This window comes from Typopeltis vanoorti, chromosome 15 (genome assembly GCF_054136105.1).
Source record: "Typopeltis vanoorti isolate ZY-2024b chromosome 15, IOZ_Tvanoo_1.0, whole genome shotgun sequence".
NCBI classification, from domain to species: domain Eukaryota; kingdom Metazoa; phylum Arthropoda; class Arachnida; order Uropygi; family Thelyphonidae; genus Typopeltis; species Typopeltis vanoorti.
In genome coordinates, this window is record NC_143563.1 from 88,608,992 (window position 1) to 88,628,213 (window position 19,222).

The following is a 19,222-nucleotide window of genomic DNA, read 5'->3' on the forward strand; positions in this document are numbered from 1 at the left end:
TTTAGCAATCTGCCTACTAATTATAACAAGTTCATGAATACATTGGATGGGGGGGGGATGCATATACAGTAGTATATGTAGATGTGACAAACTAGTAGGTAAATTGGAACAGATGGGGATTGGATGGTAGATTAGTGTATTGGATTGAAGATTGCCTGTCTGATGGGTATCAGTAGGCTGTGTATGGGGGAGATTGATATCCCAGAAGAGGAAAGTCACAAGTGGTGTGCTCTAGGAGCCTGTTTTGAGTCCATTGTATTTAATTTGTATGTAAATGATGACATTGGGAGGAGCTTAAATGGTGATATACAGTTGTTTGCAGATGTGTAAAGTTAAAGAGAGTTATGTGAAGTAGAGTAGATGTAGCCTTGCAAGAGGACTTGAATAGACTGTCTGAATGGAATGGATGAGGGTGTGGGAATGTCAGTTTAATGTAGCAAAGTGTAAGGTTCAAGAACAATCAAGAAAAAGGAGTAGCCATAGTATTCAACACTAAATACAAGGCTAATCTTGAATGGCAGGCAGTCTCAAGTAGAGTGATGTGGACAAATATGAGAATGGGGAACTGGACAATGAGACCGATTTGTGCCTATGGTCCCACAGAAGGTTCTACTAAAGTAGAAGTGGAGGAATTTTTTGGTCCTTGTTGGGGACCTAAATAGCAGAGTAGGAAATGATTGTCAGACATACAAAAATATTTTGGGAAAATTTGGAGAAAAGAGCAAAGCTAATAATAATGTCAAATACTTGTTGGATTTCTGCTCAGGACATGGAGACTCTGGTTATTGCTAACACAATGTTCCAACATAAAAATGTGCACAAATTCACATGAGGGAAGAGGCAAGGAATAAGAAAAGTCTTATTGGCTATGTTATTGTTGATACTGATGTTTTCCCACTGGTGCAGGACACCAGAATGTACAGAGGATTTGAAATTGGAAGTGATCACCATTTAGTCTTGAGCAGGATAAAATTTTGAAAAGAATAACATGTAAGAAAGTTTTAAAGAGAAGAAAAGTTTAGCAGCTCTCAGATGTGAACCATAGACTAAAATACACAAACATTATTCAAGAAAAAATGAAAGAGTTTGAGAGCAGGAACCAAACCTTGGAGATTCAGTGGCAAGCCCTGAAGAAAACACTGATTGATTCAGCCAGAGAGGCATGTGGTGAGGTTTATTTTATGTAGCGTATGATGTACAGGTCTCAGAATAAAACATACAAATTACATAAAACAGCATAAAAATAATTGTAAAAATCATATTAAAAGGGGTACACTAGGTTGAAATGATTAAAAATCAAAATTAAGAATCAGGAGTCAGAGCTTAATCCTTAAATCCCAGATCCACTCTAGGGATTCTGGGGTCAGTTTAAAAAAGTCCTCTTTAGAACCCGAGAATGAGTAGAATAGGGCACTCAAGCACAATGTGATTGATAGTCTGGATCCCTCTTCCGCATTCACAGTTTGGAGTATCGGACCAGCTCCATTTATGCAAGAGATGCTTACATGTCCTGTTCTGATCCGATTTAAAGTGGTCCATACATGTCTAGGGAGATTGAAGCCCTCCAGATGAGATGGGTATTTGAAGATTGGAGGTATGTTGAAACCAATACTCTCCCCATGACTCGCATAGGTCGAAGATCTGGTCGTTTATTTGTATTGCACTCCTCCAGGCAGGGTGCCTGGATTTCAGTCTTTGTGAAGTATGGAAGGAAATGTCTTGGTGGATAGGCAAGGAACTGTTTCCAATTATTTTTGTCCACAGTTTGCTTAAGGCTTGGTTCCTGCGGAGCGAGGGAGGGGCTATATTACTGAGAGTTGGGAGCCAGTAGCCAGGAGTAGATCTTAAAGCTCCAGAGATTATCCTCATAGTTTGATTCAGCTGGACAGCGACCAAAGAAGCGTGTGTGCTGTTCAGCCACACAGGAGCACTATACTCTGCTGTAGAATAGACCAAAGACAGTGCAGTAGTATGCAGTGTGTTGGCATCAGCATCCCAAGAAGTACCAGCAAGTTTATGCATTATATTACTACGAGTTTTTAATTTCCCAGCAATATTTTCTAGATGATATTTAAATGTCAAACTTCTGTGTAGGGTAACTGCTAGGTATTTTGGACGATTGTTAAATTTCACCTGTTTATTTCTGAAGTAAACTTTTGGGATATAGTTGGTGTGGATATTACTTAAATGAAAGGATGCTACTTCAGTTTTGTTCAGGTTAGGTTGTAATCGCCATCGTCTAAAGTATTTATCAAGTACAGCCAGATCTTCAGTTAAGGTGTTCTCAGCTTTTTTGGAATGTTGAATGTTCAGTTGCAATGGCAATATCGTCAGCATACATGAATCTCCATGATGCTGTCTCTGGGATATCACTAATATATAAGGTAAAGAGCAATGGGGCAAGAACTGACCCCTGAGGTAGGCCATTTTTAATCTTAAAGAATTTACTTTGGGATTCATTGAGAGATGCTGGTATCCATCTGTCTGCTAGTATTTGATTAATTAGGTTGGCTAGTTTTGGTGATGGGATAGTTTCTAGGAATTTTAAGATAAGACCCTCTCTCCACACTGTGGCATAGGCAGCAGAGAGGTCCATGAATACTGCTATTGTTTTCAATTGTTTCTCATAACCGTTCTCTATAAAGGTTGTCAAGGCCAGTACTTGATTGCAACAACTTCTGTCAGGTTTGAAGCCAGCCTGTTCTTCCTGTGGAGTTCTATTATGTATACTTGAAGAAATTCTGTTGTATAGTATTCTTTTGAGAAGTTTCAGGCAGATACTTAACAAGGCAATAGGACGGTAGTTGGAAGCAATTGTAGGGTTTTTGCCAGGTTTTAAGACAGCAATGATTTTAGATCTTTTAAAAATTGATGGAAGTATGCCAGAGTCCAGGATATTATTGTACATAGCAGTAAGCCATTGAATAGTTTTTGGTCCACAGTTCTTAATGAATTCAGGATAGATGTTATCGGGTCCAGCCACCTTCCCAGTCCTCAATGAGTAAACTGCCTGGGTAAGTTCCTGGGAAGTGAAAGCCTGAGATAGTGATGATGGCGGAAGATCTGTTTTGAGATTTTTTAGTTTTTGTTTCACCTCTCTCTCTTAGTTACTTTATCTTGGGGATATTTAGTCATTGAGACTATATGCTTTGCAATGTGTTTTGGATCTATGGCGGGCAGTTTACCAGAAGTCCTTGTATTAGGGTCAAGCTTCCTAATCAGAGACCAAGCTTTTCGACTAGAATGAGTAAAATTAAAATTGTGCATTGTTTTAATCCATTTGTCTTTTCTAGCATTGTCAAGAGACTTCAGTAGCTCAGTGGCTACTGTAGGGTTATTATTAGTGGAGAATTCTCTATACAGTTTTTCACTGTCACTATTCCAGTTTGGGATATATTCTCTCCTGAAACCTCTTGGAATGGTTCTTTTGGTAGCACCAATAACAATGCCAACAAATCTATTGTAATTGTCTACAGTGGGTTTTATGAATCTTATTACAGTGTCAACCTGCTTCTTAAAAGAATCCCAGTCAGCTTTGAGAAAGTTCCACCTAGGTTTTAATATTGTTCTATTAAATAGGGTGTAATGTAGACTGCCTCCTCGTGGTGCACCCTGGATAACGCTAAATAGTCTACAGTGACAGATGGATCCATACTCTCCTAGCAGGACTCACGGACACAGGCTCTCAGATAGCCGACACAAACCTACTGAGGATTTGAGAATCAAGAATATGGGCTCACTCTTAAAAATATGCCAGTTAAACATAGAAGGCATAAGTAGGGCTAAATGCAAAGTTCTTACTAAGATCCTGAATTACCATCAAATAGATGTAGTTGTAGTACAGGAAACACACTAAGGATGATCTAGAGCTACTAACAAGAGGGAAAATATATGGTTACAAGATGATTAACTGCATAAACCATCCCAAATATGGTGTGGCAACATATATAAAAAATGACATTTCTAATTATAAGATCTGTGAACCAAGTACCAGCAAGGACATATATAGTGTATCTATTATAATATCTGGTTATACTATAACCAACGTGTATAAACCTCCCTTAGCTAAATGGCCAGATCAAGTACTGTCCCAGCAACAACATCCAAGCATAATCCTGGGAGATTTTAATAGTCATCACTCCCTCACTCCCTTTGGGGCTATAGAAAGGATGATCTAAATGGTACCCTACTAGCGAACTGGATGGAAAATCACAACCTCTATCTGATCTTTGATGCCAAAGATAAACCGAGCTTTCTCTCCTCTAGATGGGAAAGAGGATATAACCCTGATTTGTGCTTCTGTACTGCAGATGATTATGGCAGCCAAATTCCCATTTCTAGGAAAGTATTAGACAGTTTTAATACCAAATAGCCAACATCGACCTATAATCTATAAAGTAGGCCTAAATATTCCAATCATAAGAACAGTGGTTGTGTGCAAGGATAGAAAAATCAGAACTCCATGGTGGACACAGGAAGTTAAAGAGGCAGTGAAAGAAAAGAAGAAAGCATATCAAAAGTTCCTGGCAAATAAGTCCGTTTGTGCTCTTAGAGAATATAGAGACAAATGTAAGGAAAGCTGAACACTGTGTAAAACTGGCTAAATAAAAGTCATGGGAGGACTTTGGTAAGAACATAGAAAATAAATATCAAGAAGGTGGCAAGATATTCTGGAGGTTGTTGAAGAAGCTAAGAAATGGAGGAAAGAGTGCTATAAAAGGAATTAGAGATGATAAAGGTGACATGAAAACAGGAGAAAAAAAGATATCCTTGAAGTATGGAGTAATGTCATCATGTCATCTTCCTTATACCCTCTTTTACCTTGCAGTGTCGAGGGTCCATTGATCATCGGACCTCACTCCGTTTACAGGATAAGGTGGTCAGCCTTATGCCCCGGTGTATCCTATGGCCTGTAGTGTTGAGTTCTCAAGGCCAGTTTGCCTGCTGTGCGGGATGAAAAACTCCAGAATAAACTGGGGAAAAAACCCTGCTGTCCACGCCCAAGACTGGCTAACTTGGCTATGACTGAGGAAGATCCTTCAGCTCCTCACGTCACCTACGGGAATCGAACCTAGGACACTCCTTCCCCAGGCATATGGTTGCGAAGCGCACAGCCACTAGGCTAACTGTGCGGACAGTATGGAATAATTACTTTGGAAAAAAAACTGCTAAATGAAACAAGCAGTGATGACAGCACAGTGGTAAAAAAAAAAACACTGACCAGGCATGCAATCAGGAATAAATACATATCCATACTCAAAGTAGAAAAAGCCATCAAAAGCCTGAAATGTGCAAAGGCAGCAGGAGTAGATGATATTTGACCAGAAATGCTCAAGTATGGAGGTATAAAGTTGTACAGTGGCTGCACTGCATTGTTCAGAAGGCCTGAACAGAGGGACGAATTCCCGATGATTGGAGTAGAGCTCTCATAGTACCCATATATAAAAAGGGAAATAAAACTGAATGTGAGAATTACAGAGACATTTCATTACTCAGTGTTCCTGGTAAGATATATGCAAGTATACTTGAGAAATGGTTGAGAAGGATTGTGGAAGAGAAGCTTGTTGAAGAACAAGCTGGATTCAGGCCAAATAGAGGTTGTCAGGATCAGATTTTCACTTTACGACATAATAAATTTAGTTTAATCCTTTATCCAAGTGCAAGTAAACAAACTTTGCACCTGAAGTATCTTCAGGACTGAGGTAATTCGTGGTAAAGGTGGATCAAGCTCTCATCACTCCTTGTCTTAGTATCTCCCATAATACAAAGCACATCTCCTTGCAGACATGTTTAATGCTATGCATTAACGGAAGGGCCACCACCCAGACCAGTTTCGAACTTTATTGAGGTCTCGTCAGTGGGAGCCAGACCAAGAGGTGGTGATACCAAGGTGGAAGCAATGGAGAAGTTTTCTTTACCTATACTACGAGTTGTCAAAAGGTGTCTCACCTTATTATTGGAGGAAAGAGTGCTGTAAAAGGAATTAGAGATGATAAAGGTGACATGAAAACAGGAGGAAAAAGATATCCTTGAAGTATGGAGTAATTACTTTGAAAAACTGCTAAATGAAACAAGCAGTGATGATACACTGATAAAAAAAAAACACTGATCAGGCATGCAGTCAGGAATGCATATCCATACTTGAAGTAGAAACGACAGATAGTTGAGAAATCATGGGAATATAACAAAGATCTTTATTTAAGTTTTGTAGATCTGGTTTGAAATGCTACAGTTATATGGTGCTAATGGGGCATTATATCAAGCAATACTTAGTCTTTATTTCAGTTGTAAGTTAGCAGTTAGAATTGAAGGAAGTATAGGAAGATGGTTTAATGTTAAATCTGGTGTCAGACAAGGATGTACATTATACCCTCTCTTATTCATTATCTATATGGATCACATTATGAAGGAAAGTGGCATTAAACCTGATATCAAAATTGGAGATGTTAATGTCAGCTCTTTGCTTTATGCGGATGATGTTATACTTCTAAATAAATCTGCTACAAGTCTGCAAGATTCCCTGACTAAATTGAGTAACTGTTGTAATAGATATGGTATGAAGGTCAGCATTAAAAAGACAAAGACAGTGAAAATAGGCAGAAACATTGAAAATATCAACTGCATTGTGAATGGAGAACTTATAGAACAAGTAAAACATTTCAGCTACTTAGGCACGATTTTTAGTGAAGATGGTAAGTTAAATATGGAAATAGACAACAGGATCAACAAAGCTGGTATGGTAGGAAGTCAACTAAATAAATTTTTGCAAAGGCTTTTGATAGATTGTCCCACCACAAGTTGCCCACTGAACTGAAGCAGATGAGATTGGATGATAGACTAGTGAGTTGAACAGGTGAATGGCTATCAGATAAGTATCAGTAAGCTGTATGTAGTGGTGAAAGTCACTAGTGGTGTGCTGCATGGGTCAGTTTTGGGACCATTGTTATTTAACTTGTACTCGTATTTTAATGATAGTGGGATAGGTTTAACTGGTGATATACAACTTTTTGCAGATGATGTGGCCTTACAGGAGGACTTGAATAGATTGTATGAGTGGGAAATAGTATGGAACTGTCAATTCATTGTTGCAAAGTGTAAAGTTCGAAAATTTGGTAGGCAACAACAGGATGCAAAATGTACACTGGCAGGGAAGTTGAGATAAGAGACCTTGGAGTGGTGGTAAACAAGGATCTGAAGTTCAGAAGTCACATTGCACAATTTGTGAAGACATCACATCAGATGCTGATGGCAATGATGCAGAGGACCCTTATCTTGTAGAAATAAAGAAGTTCTAGTTCATTTTGTATAATGCCTTGATTGGGTCTAGTATGGATTATTGCACAGATTTGGTGCCCTAGTTTTCATGGTATTGAGGATATATTGGAAGCAGTCCAGAGAAGACTGACTTAAGTCATAACTCATATTTGGGATGTGAGATATTATTATTCGTGACACCTCCAAGGAGTCCGAGGACTCATCACGGGAGGACATCTACTATACAACTTGTTTCCACCACTACACTGAACCTCTACCAATCATCTCCATCAATGCCAATCACCACCACAACTAGTATTTTTTGTCTGTAAATTGCGTGTGTTCTGAAGCGCCGATTTGTCTGTATGCGGGATGAAAAACCCGAGTTTCCGGGAGAAAAAACCCTGCTACCTATATGAGGACAGATTGAGGGAATTGGTGAGTGGAATGGATTGCTGGACATTGTGGTGAATGTGGATACATTGAATGAGTTTAAAGCATAGTTTGATGGGTTAACTACTGGGAATGGATATGAAGCTGGTAGCATGCACAGAGGAAATTGGCTGAGGGACAGACACCAGAGAGTGGTATATGATGGAATGGAATCTAGGAGAATGAGGATGACTAGTGGAGTACAGGGTTTTCTACTAGAGCCACTACTCTTCAGTTCATATATCATTGATATAGGGAAAGATTTAAGGGAGATATTCATTTGTTTGCTGAAGATGCAAAACTGGAGAGGGTAATAGTTGATTGGTGATGTAGATATCCTACAGGATGATTCAAAGAAATTGGTATAGTGGACAAAGGATAAATTATCAATTTAATGTTGCAAAATGTAAGGTTAACTACTTTGGGGTTGAAAAGGTAGCACACTGTGTATCACATTGATGGGACTGGATTGTGAGTTCCCTGATGAGGTTGGGGACTTGGGGATAATGTTGGACAAAGAGTGCACAAATTTGGTCACCTGGTGTTCTTAGGGATCAGAAGGTGGTAGAGACAAGTGACCAAGCTGTCACTTGTCAATAGGATGAAGGTGTGTGGGGTGGCAAAGTTTAGTTGATAGGCTGAAAAGAGGAGACATGATTGAAACTTATAAGACAGTAAAGGGGTTTATAAGATTGACACAAAGGAAATTTTTCAGTATGCAGCAAATAGAGAAAGAACTCTGGGTCATCCATGGAAGTTGTGTTAGAGTGTGGCTAGTAAAGATGTGCAAGCTGGATGTTATGTTTTGCATGGAGAGTAGTGAATGAGTGGAATGAATTGTCAGAATTAGTTAAATGCCTCGACAGTGAATAGTTTAAGGAGAGGTATGATAGGTTTTGTGTGTATAAAAGTTAGTGTGGGTCTCCTACTTCAGACTCCATGGAGATTCCTGCATAACAATAAAAAAAAGGTATGTGTATATATGTTTTTATATATATATAATATTGCCATAACTCAGCAGGTGCATAGACAATGGGCCCAGGACATTGGGATTGGGGGAATTGAAGTTTCATGTGAAAGAAGTTTTAGTAAATTAAAATTAATTAAAAATTATTTAAGATTGACTATCAGACCAGAACAATTAGCCAGTTTTTCCATGATTTCATATTCTATGAAATCTCAAAACTTATTATGATGATATCATCAATGAATTTGATGAAATGAAAGCTAGCAAAATGCATTAAAATAGTTATTTTCATTTAAAAACTTATTATATATTTGCATTATTAATAAAATATATAATAAATATAAAAAATATTAAAAATATATATAAAATATGTTCATAAACTTGACTTATTTATACTGTTTATTTTTATCATTATTTATTTCTATTAAAAAAAATAAAGGACACAAGAAAGAAAACTATGCACAGGGAACAAGAAAGGCTAGTTATGGCTCTGTGTGTGTGTATATATACTCTGCTTCCTATCATGCATTTTATTTTTAAGTGGCCTGGCCCGTTCTGGTCTCATGCCATCACTTTTTAGTCTTCCATTTATTTTATATTATTATTGCATAACACTTCCAAGGATTCATCGAAAGAGAGAGAGGGGGCACTCTACAACTCTCCATCATCACCATTTAATCCACCAACTACACAGAACCACTACTACCATCATCTACTGCCCACCACCACCACTAATATATTTTTTTTTTAGTGAAATACATGTTTTCTCAAGGCCGATTTGGTTATACATGGGATTAGAAACCTTAGTTTCTAGGCTTGTTATTGTCCATTCTTGTTTTTGTTTATATTTACTTATATAGTAGTTAATTGGTTTTATATTCAGGGATTGTAAAATTTCATCATTTGATTTGTATATCCTTCATATATTCAGCCGTTTTTCTGAGAAATTTCATTTCTGCTGCTTGAATCCGTTTTTCATTCATCTTTTTTAGGGTTCATGTTTCACTTCCATATAATCAAGATAGCTTAGACAGGACATTATATAGTCTGATTCTGGTATGTTTTTGTATCAGGGGTGACTTAAATATATTGTTTATTATGCTGTTTACTTTAACAAAATTATATATATATATAAATTCATCAAAAAAAAAGATTCCTTTTCTTCTAAGTAAATGGAGATAAATTTCATCATATTATCTGCTAGTTTTAAAAGACACTGATTTAATGCTAGCATTAGCTAAAACTGAGTTCGATTATCATCATGATGAGAGGAATCTTTATATGGGCTTTTTTCAATTGAAGGTGAGTTAGCCAAATCTCATACGGAGGTAGCAGGATTTTATCTCTCAGAAACTTAGGTTTTTCATCCTGCATGCCAACAAATTGGCTAAGAGATCATACAATTTACAGACAAAAAATACTGTTGGGGTGGTGGGCAGTCGATGGCAGTTATGTAGTTGTAGATTAAATATGAGAGATGGCGAGTTGTATTTAGTGAGGTAGTGTGCCCCCCTATGTAAATTCTTAGCCTCCTCCTTGGAAATGTGATAATAATAGTAGGAATAACTGCCCCTCTTTTGCTGATTAGAATCGTGCAACCTTTTTCACCTCTATATGACAAGTGCAGTGGTTTCAGTACATGCCAGTGTAGGCCTGTCATGTGTTCTTTAATTTTGTGGGAGATTTAAAGATGACATTAAAGTTGTATTTGTGTGGCATAACTATTTATTTTTTCTGATTTCCCTTTAACAGATGGAATGGCTATGTTTTAGGTATAGCCTTGTAGAAGATTTTTTTTGTGTGTTTTGCTATCCCATTCAAGTGCCATCTCCCATCTAGGAGGTTGATTACCATGATTTGACTCATGGTTAACTATCGGTGTTATGACATGTCATGAGGAACCTATCTCTTCCACATGTGTTTTTCTATAGCCATTGTTTATAAATGTTTTGCCAAGAATTTGTAATTCATATTTAAAGGCTTGCTCATTAGAGTAAATTGTTATTGCTTTACTTTTGAGGATACTAATGCCACATTATTTGTGTGCTGGCATGGGTATGTGTGTATATATTAGTTGCTCTCGGTGGACTTATTATAAATTAAAGATGGCAAGAAATTATATTCTTGGTTTCATCCTTTATCCAAGTGTAAGCAAACAAAGTTTGTGCATGAAGTAACTTCACAACTGGACTACTTGTATGTAGAGGTTGATGACTTCACATTAATTGCCTTAGTATCCCATAATGCAATGCAATGCACATTATGGACGTGTATAATGCTGTGCATTATGGGAAGAACCACTACCCAGACCACTTTCGACCTTTAATGAGATCTCATCAGTGGGAGCCAGACCTAGAAGTGACACCAAGGTTGAAGTAATGCCGAAGTCATATTTCCATATACAAGTAGTCAAAAGGTGTCACACCTTATTATTAAAATACTCTGGATTAGAGATAGATTTTGAAAGTTTTTTTAATCTATAGTTGAAGGTGAAATTGAAGGAACTGATATAGGATTTTTTTTTTTTTTTTTTTTAATTTATTTAAATAACGAAACCTGTGGTGCGTTCATAATTAGAAGAAACACACGTATAAACCACAGTGAAAATTATTTAATTGTAAATATTTCATCCTAAGTATCTTAGGACATCATCAGTACAGTACTTAAACAAAAACAAAGATACTTAGGATGAAATATTTACAATTAAATAATTTTCACTGTGGTTTTATACGTGTGTTTCTTCTAATTATGATGTAGGAATAAAGGTAGATGAATTGGAAGTTCACAGGGTATTGCAGAATCTCATTGAAAATATGCAAATAGGATGTTGTTTCATGTGTTACATGTATGTGCAAAGGAACTGACTATTCTGTTTAAGTCGGAGTTTTGTTCAAGTCCCAAGAAAATAGGAGGGTCAACTGCATAACAAAGACTCTAAGACAGAGGCAGTGAATTATAGATCAGGCCTCATTTTATAGATTTATAATTGGAATTGATTAAAGGCTAATTGGATGATGGGCAAAGACAAATTTCAGGAATGGATGGATAAGAACATGATAATTCTGTGGTATCATCGAATGGTAACTTGACGATACTGCTGGATTTTGTAAAGCTATTTGACAGTATGGGTAGATAAGAACATGATAACTGTGTTGAACACTATGGCTTTGTGAAGGGTGGATCATGCCTTGATAATTTACATACTTTTTATAACTGAATGACATTTGAGTTGAATAAAAGAAATGGCTACACAATGATATTGCTTGATTTTACAAATTTGGAATTTGTATGCCACCTAAGACAATAACAAACATCCATGTTCATGGCAGGAGTCGAATTGGCAGCCTGTTGATTGGAGAGATGGTACATTAACCACTCAGCCATCCAGGCCAGTAAAGATGATGTTTGCTGATGGCAAAACTTGGTGGTATAATACACTGGTTCTTTAATTTCAATAAATTAAAAAACAAAGAGAAAAATCACAATAACTCAAAAGCTATGTGATGAATTTTTATACAGTTCACTGAAAAGCAGTATGATATGAGATGTGAAAGAAACACTAAACAAAATTGTAAACACATTTTACTTCAGTAATAAATGGGTTCATCAAGACAATGGTCAAAAACAAGTGGTCAAAATGAGATTGCCAAAATACCTCATTAAAGAATGTAGTCACTCCTCACAGCAATAGTGCTCACAACGATGTTTTATGCTGTTTACAATGGTATCTAAGAGCCCAGTTGGTAATAACAACCATTGTTCCTGCAAAGCTCTCATAAGTCTTTCAAGGTTTTTTTTTTTGGGGGGGGGGGGGGGAATTGAGAGTAGCAACACATTTACCTAGAACATCCCAGACATGCTTAATAGGATTAAGGTCAGTCCGTACCTGCAATAGTCTCTTCTTGAAGATATTAATCCATGTGCTCTGCTCGGTGAAGACAAGCAGTATTGTCTTGGAAGATAAATATCTCCCCTATTGCACCCATATGTGGATGAACAGGTCAAGACCTTGTCTCTGTAAGTTGAAGTATTCATGGTTCTGCTAAGAAGCACATACAGGTTGATGTATTCATCATCCATCAAGATGCCTTCCCAAACCAAGTATTGTTTACAGATGAGTCCAGATTTGCTCTACAAAACAATACCAGCATGTACTGATCTGGAGAGAACTAGGGACATATTATCACTGTAAAAGGGACACTTATGAAAAGGAAAAAGGTAATGATTACCAGTTTAATGTGGAAAGGAGTAAATAATGCATTTTGGGATAAAAAGATTACAAGCTGTGTACTACGCTGAGGGAACTAAGAAACTGATGAAGCTAAAGATTTGTGGGTGTTGCTGGGGTTGAAGTTCAGAGGGTATATTGCTGAAGTGGACAAAGTAGCTCATAGGATACTTAGTTACCGAAAAAAACATGCTAACAAGCAGAAATAGGGAAGCTATCATATCATTTCTCTTTGTATGGTTTGGATACAGCCATATGTAATGGATTTGTTCTCCTAGGTTTCTTGGGAGATGAAGGGATGGAAAAGAACCAGAAACAAGTGACCAAGATGATCGGTGGTGTATGGAATGCTCTCTGAAGAGCATTGAGAGTTTGTTGGTTGCTTAAGTTGAGTTTTTAATGGGATCACTTTTTTACAGACTTTAGCTAACCAATCTTTATTTACTAGTGTACCTCTTGTTAACACTTTCCATTTGTTATCAAATGAGTTTCCTCCAGACATGGTTGAACTGTTTAACTTTGAAATACAATAAAATAGCATCAAATAAATAAAATAATCTGAATAACATGACATTCAAAAATAATAAAAATGGGAAGGAGGATTGGAAGGGGAAGGCATGCTGTTGCTTGCCATTTATGAGGATAAGACTACTAAGAAACCTATCCCTACAGCCTACCGACATAATGGTTAGTTTCAAAACACCCAATCTTTATTTACTAGTGTATCTCTTTCTAACACTTTTCATCTGTTATCAGAGGAGTTGACTCCAGACATAGTTGAACTGTTCAACTTTGTATGCATTAAGACCATTTCATTTGCAGAAAACATTTCGAAGGGAGCCGCTTGTCTCCTGCACTAGTCAATTCTACTGAGAACACCTTGAAGACTTGTTGCTCTCCTCAATACATCCTCAGCCTTCCTTTCTGGTATTTTACATGGATGTTGTGTTTACCTTCTGACCATAATCAGAATCTTCTCCATCAACCTTCCTCACCAAAATTAACAACCTACTTCCAAGCATTGACTACTCAATATGGGCATTATCAAATCCATACTCAAAGAGCACATGATAACTGCTCCAATCCCAAGGATCTACAACAACAACTGGACACCATCCAAAGTATCATACTAAAGAATGGTTTCACCTCAAGTAAGTTTAAATGCATTCTGGGACACTTAAAAGTGTATCCCTAAGAACTCTTAACCTGTATCGTGAGTCCCAATTCTATATATTGCATTCATCTTGGAGGCAGTTGCAAAGATCCTGAAGAGATACAGTTTAGTCCCTACATTCTTCCTTATGAACAAAATACCTTCCCGATTACCATCCGCAAAATATAAAGTTGCCTTCTCTCCCTCCCTGTTGTTTACTGGGTTCAATGTGATTGCTTCCACTCATACTTTGGACAAACATGATGTTTGGTCATGGCTATAGGAACACCAGTTTTATAAATCAACCACAATAAACCTGAAAAATCTGGCCTAGTACAGCATGGAATGGGAACTAATCATAATATCCCAAGACCCAATACTCACCTTCTACATCAATTCCAGTTTAGGTTTGAGCAACTGTTTAAAGAGAGTGCTGAGTTGCTTCTACACTGGAATGATTATACCCATTGCCAATATTTGGGAGAGTCTCATCCTCATAAATGGCAAGTAGTAGCATGCCTTTCAAACCCCCACTTTTTTTTTTGTCATGTCATTCAGATTATTTTATTTATTTAATGTTGTTACATCAAATCAAAGTTTCCCCTCAAGGGCTCACTTTAGTGAGTATGGGAGTGGCAAATCCAAAGTACCTGTTGCTGGACCATACCTTACTTCATAATATACATCTGTTATATTATCTGTAGACTGTGCCCTCCCGTTCTTTCTTTTCTTCTTGCTCCTTCTCTCCCCCCCCCCTCCACTCAATGTTATTGGAGTATTCAAGGGCTAGGAGTGAATCCTTATTTTGCTATATTCATTTCATCTTATGCAGTGGGAGTCTGCCTCACCTAGTAGGCACTTCTGCCAACCCACCTGACCAATGTGGGATGAACTAAGGAATAAAACTTCCCATATATGTCGAAAGGGCCTCTGCAACCCTACCACTTTTTTTTTCTTGCAGTGACTTCACTCCAAAATGCTAATATGGTTATGCCTTATAATACATCTAATGCTGCATTGGTTGTCATGCAGAATAATTAGGTAGAGCATCCGTTTCGAGAAATATATTAGTCTCCAACAAAAGTCAGTGATATTGTGAATGAGGAATACAGAAAGTTTAGAATTAATCTTAGAGGGGAATTTTATAGGCACATGGAATGTTTGGAGTCTACAAATGGGTACTCTTGATATTGTCTGTAAAGAGATGGGGAGGTATAAAATTGATATCCTGGGAATTACAGAGACCAGATGGAACGGAGAAGGAAATGGTTACTTCAAAAGACAGGATGGTAAACTTGTTGTTTATTCAGGAGGTGACTCAAAGTATCATGGGATAGCTGTGATACTTCTTGGTTATAATCCCATTAATGAGAGGATACTGTATATTAGACGTAAGGCTCAGCCCAGCAATGTGTCAAATATGGTAGTTTATGCACCCCACACAATTAGACTTGATGAAGAGAGTGAGGAATTCTATGAATTCCTCACTGCCTATCAAAAAGTAATGTACTTTACATCTTAGGGAATTTGAATGCAAAAGTGGGAAAGAGTATGAGAGTTAGGCCTGAGTGTGGTTTGGTCTGGGTGAATGTAACATCAGTGGTGAAAGACTCTTGGAATTTGCTCATGTTAATAGATTAGTTATTACCAATATTTGCTTCCAGAAACACCCACAACAGACCTATGCTTGGACATCTAACATTGATAGGTCATGGCACCAGATTGATTACATCCTGGCTCTCCAGCAGTGGAAGACAAGCATCTCTGATGCACATACTTGTCCTGGAGCAGACTGTGTTACAGATCATCAGCTAGTAAGAGCCAGAGTAAGACATTGAAACCATCCTAGTCAGACACGTCCCACTTGACTGGATGTCAGAGTAATTCTGAGTAGGTTCACAGATGAAACATCAACTTAGTTGGACGTGTTTTTTTTTTTTTTTTTTTTTTTTTGAGACTAGTGAGAAGAACTCATCAGAAATGCTTTGGGAAGGAGTCAAGGTTATAATACAGGATACAGCCAATAAGTATCTCTGCCCAGTAAGAAGACCAAGAGACTCAGTCATATCATATTCAATGTGGGATCTAATCAAAAGAAGGTGGTTGGAAAAATAGAAACACAGGCACTGAAAAATATAACAGATTACATAGAGAGTCACAGGAGCCATCGGCAGAACAAGGAAAAGTTTTATACTAATAAATGTCAAGAGATAGAGTTCCAGATGAGGAGGCGCAATTATAAAAGGATGTTTCATTTAGAACTGGAAATCAGAAACAGATGGAAAGAATACAAGTGTGAGGAACTGCACAATAGAAAGGATAAAGAAAATTTGGAGGATCTCTCTCACCAGGAGAATTTCTATTTAGAACCGCCTCCACCTAGGCATGCAGTTGGAAGAGCAGTTAAACAGCTTAATAGCAATAAGCCCCTGGGTGCAGGTTTTAGGAAAGGTAAGGGTACCAGAGATCTGATCCTTTGTCTTAGACTAATCATAGAAAATTATAAAGAATTTACACTCCCTATGGTAATGTGTTTCATAGACTACTCTAAAGTTTTTGAACTGTGTTCAGCATGTAACTGTGGGAAGTAATGAAAATAATGGATTTTCCTCAACACACTACCAGGCAGATAGCTAACTTGTACAGGGAGCAAGAAGCCATGGTAAGAACAGGTGTTGGATTATCTGATTGGCTTCAGGGAAGTTAGGCAAGGATGTCTACTTTTTCCTCATTTGTTTAGTATCTATGCTGAGGACATCATGCATGTAGCATTGGATGAGCATTGGAACAGGAATTAGGATAGGTGGTAGACTGATCAGTAATATGAGGTATGCTGATGGTACAGTACTCCTCTGTAATGACAAGGAAGAAGTAGGACAAATTCTTGATACAGTTAACGAGATTAGTAAAAAGAGAGGACTTCAGCTCAATTCTAGCAAGACAAAGATTATGGTTCTCGAAGGAAATACAGACAGGGAAGCTCCTGAGAAACAAGTGTATCTTAATGGAGAAAGAATTGAGGAAGTCGACAAGTTCAAGTACCTGGGATCCATTATCAATGTAAAGAATTACTGTTCAGAAGATGTCAAAAGAAGATTAGGAATGGCTAAAACAACATTCAGAGACCTGTCTAAAATCTGGAAGGGTGGATCTGTCTCCACCAGAACAATGCTGAGGATTTTGGATGCAGCTATTTTTCCAGCAGCGACTTATAGATGTGAGACTTGGAGACTAAAGAAATCTGATAGGAAAAAGATGGCTGCTTTTGAGATGTTATATTATAGAAGACTGTTGATGATATCATATACTGAAAGGCAGACAAATGGATGGGTGCTAGAAAGGATCAGTAGAACTTTAAGGCTCTTTATGGATATTGACAGAAGAAAGTTGAAGTACTTTGGACACATTGAAAGAATGGAAGGAGGACTTCTCAGAACAGTAATAGAAAGTAAGTTCCTGGAAAACGAACTTTACCTACCCCATCTCATTGAGGGGGAGTAGACTGTCATTGAGATGGATTATGTATCTGGAGTGACTGATCTTCAGAGAGTTGAAGCCTCCAGAAAAGCAGACCACATGATGAGGACTTGTGTGGCACATCTGAGGTACCATACAATATCTATTGATGCCCAATGAACAGATGGATGGACTTCAAAGTTAATTTATTTTATTTTTAACTGTAATCTCATCTTATTTTGTAACCTTCGCGCTTCACCTTATGATCATACTGAGGCATCAATGATAGCTTGTTAATTTCAGGCTGAAATAATTGCAGTAATAAAATTATTTTCTTTATTCTTGTGAATACGTGTTTCTAATGGTCATAATTGCTTACCAGGATTGACGGGGGGGGATGGCTACCTAAACATAATCCTGCTTTACTTCCCAGAAGAAAGACCATGCATTACTCTGTACACCAATCTAAATAAGTATTTTGTTCATGAGCTGATGTTTATGTCTAACCTATCCTGACATAAACACATCATGTCTACAGCTGCTTCGGCCTACAAAAAATTTGGTACCGTATTTACTCGAATATAACTCGGCCTCATGTATATCTCGCACCTGTGATCTTACTTTATGAAAAAAGAAATTAAAAAGTTTTGCATATAGTTAGCACACAAAAAAAGTTTAAACCTTCAAGAAATAATGAATGTTGTTATGACAGTTTCAGATATTTTGGAATTTGTTTGAAGAGAATCAGCATTTCAACTCGGCTTGCCTTTGTCATTGAGTTGCAAATCTTTTGTTAATATCACACCAATCATATGCATAGAGATGGAAGCAACCAGTAGAGGAACCATTTGACTTCTTCTCGATCTTGGATCGCATGTGGGGTGGATTAAGATTAAGAGACTATCATTAGAACTGTTGTGCAACTGAATTTTGAGAGCTTGGGACATGATTTTGCCAGAAATAATTAATTTAATTACAGAAGTATTGTTGCTAAAAGATTGAAATATATTGTGATTAAGATGAGCAGCCAATCACATAAATAACGTTGATAATTAATATTTAAATGCATTCATTTTATAAATAATATGAACAATTATAAATTATAACAAATACTGGGAATTTAATTATACACGGCAATTTAGTTTTTTCCTGGAAAACTTTAGTATCTGAAAATACCCGCATATATCTCGCACCACGATTTCTTAACTTTAATTTTGGAGAAAAAAGTTGCGAGTTATATTCGAGTAAATACGGTATTTTGTTCAAAACATTATTCTCTTCTGCTCGATTCCTACCACCTTATCCCCGTCTGCCCATCCTTAAAATATGAGATTGTATCTCAAAAGACCCATTGGTTTAATAGAAGACCCTTATCTCTCACTGACTCCCTCTAGTCACTTTGCCACGGATGCTCTGTTTTTGCATTATGTGTTTTCTGTAGGTATTTCCATAGATGCTACTTTATAGAACTGGTAGCTTTCAATAAACCTCCATATAACCTTCCTCTCAAAACTTTCAACAAACCAGTTTCTTGTCCTTTTATCATTTAATATCCTCTGTTCTTTGAAACAGTAATCCCAGTTTATCTCATACCATACCCCCAGCTCTTCAAGAAACACATTAACAGATTCCTTTCTTCTCACTGATTGCTTGCACTCCTATAGCATTATTGTGTTTTAGATCTTGAGATTTCTTATTTGTGGAGTTGACATATATATATGTTAAAGATACC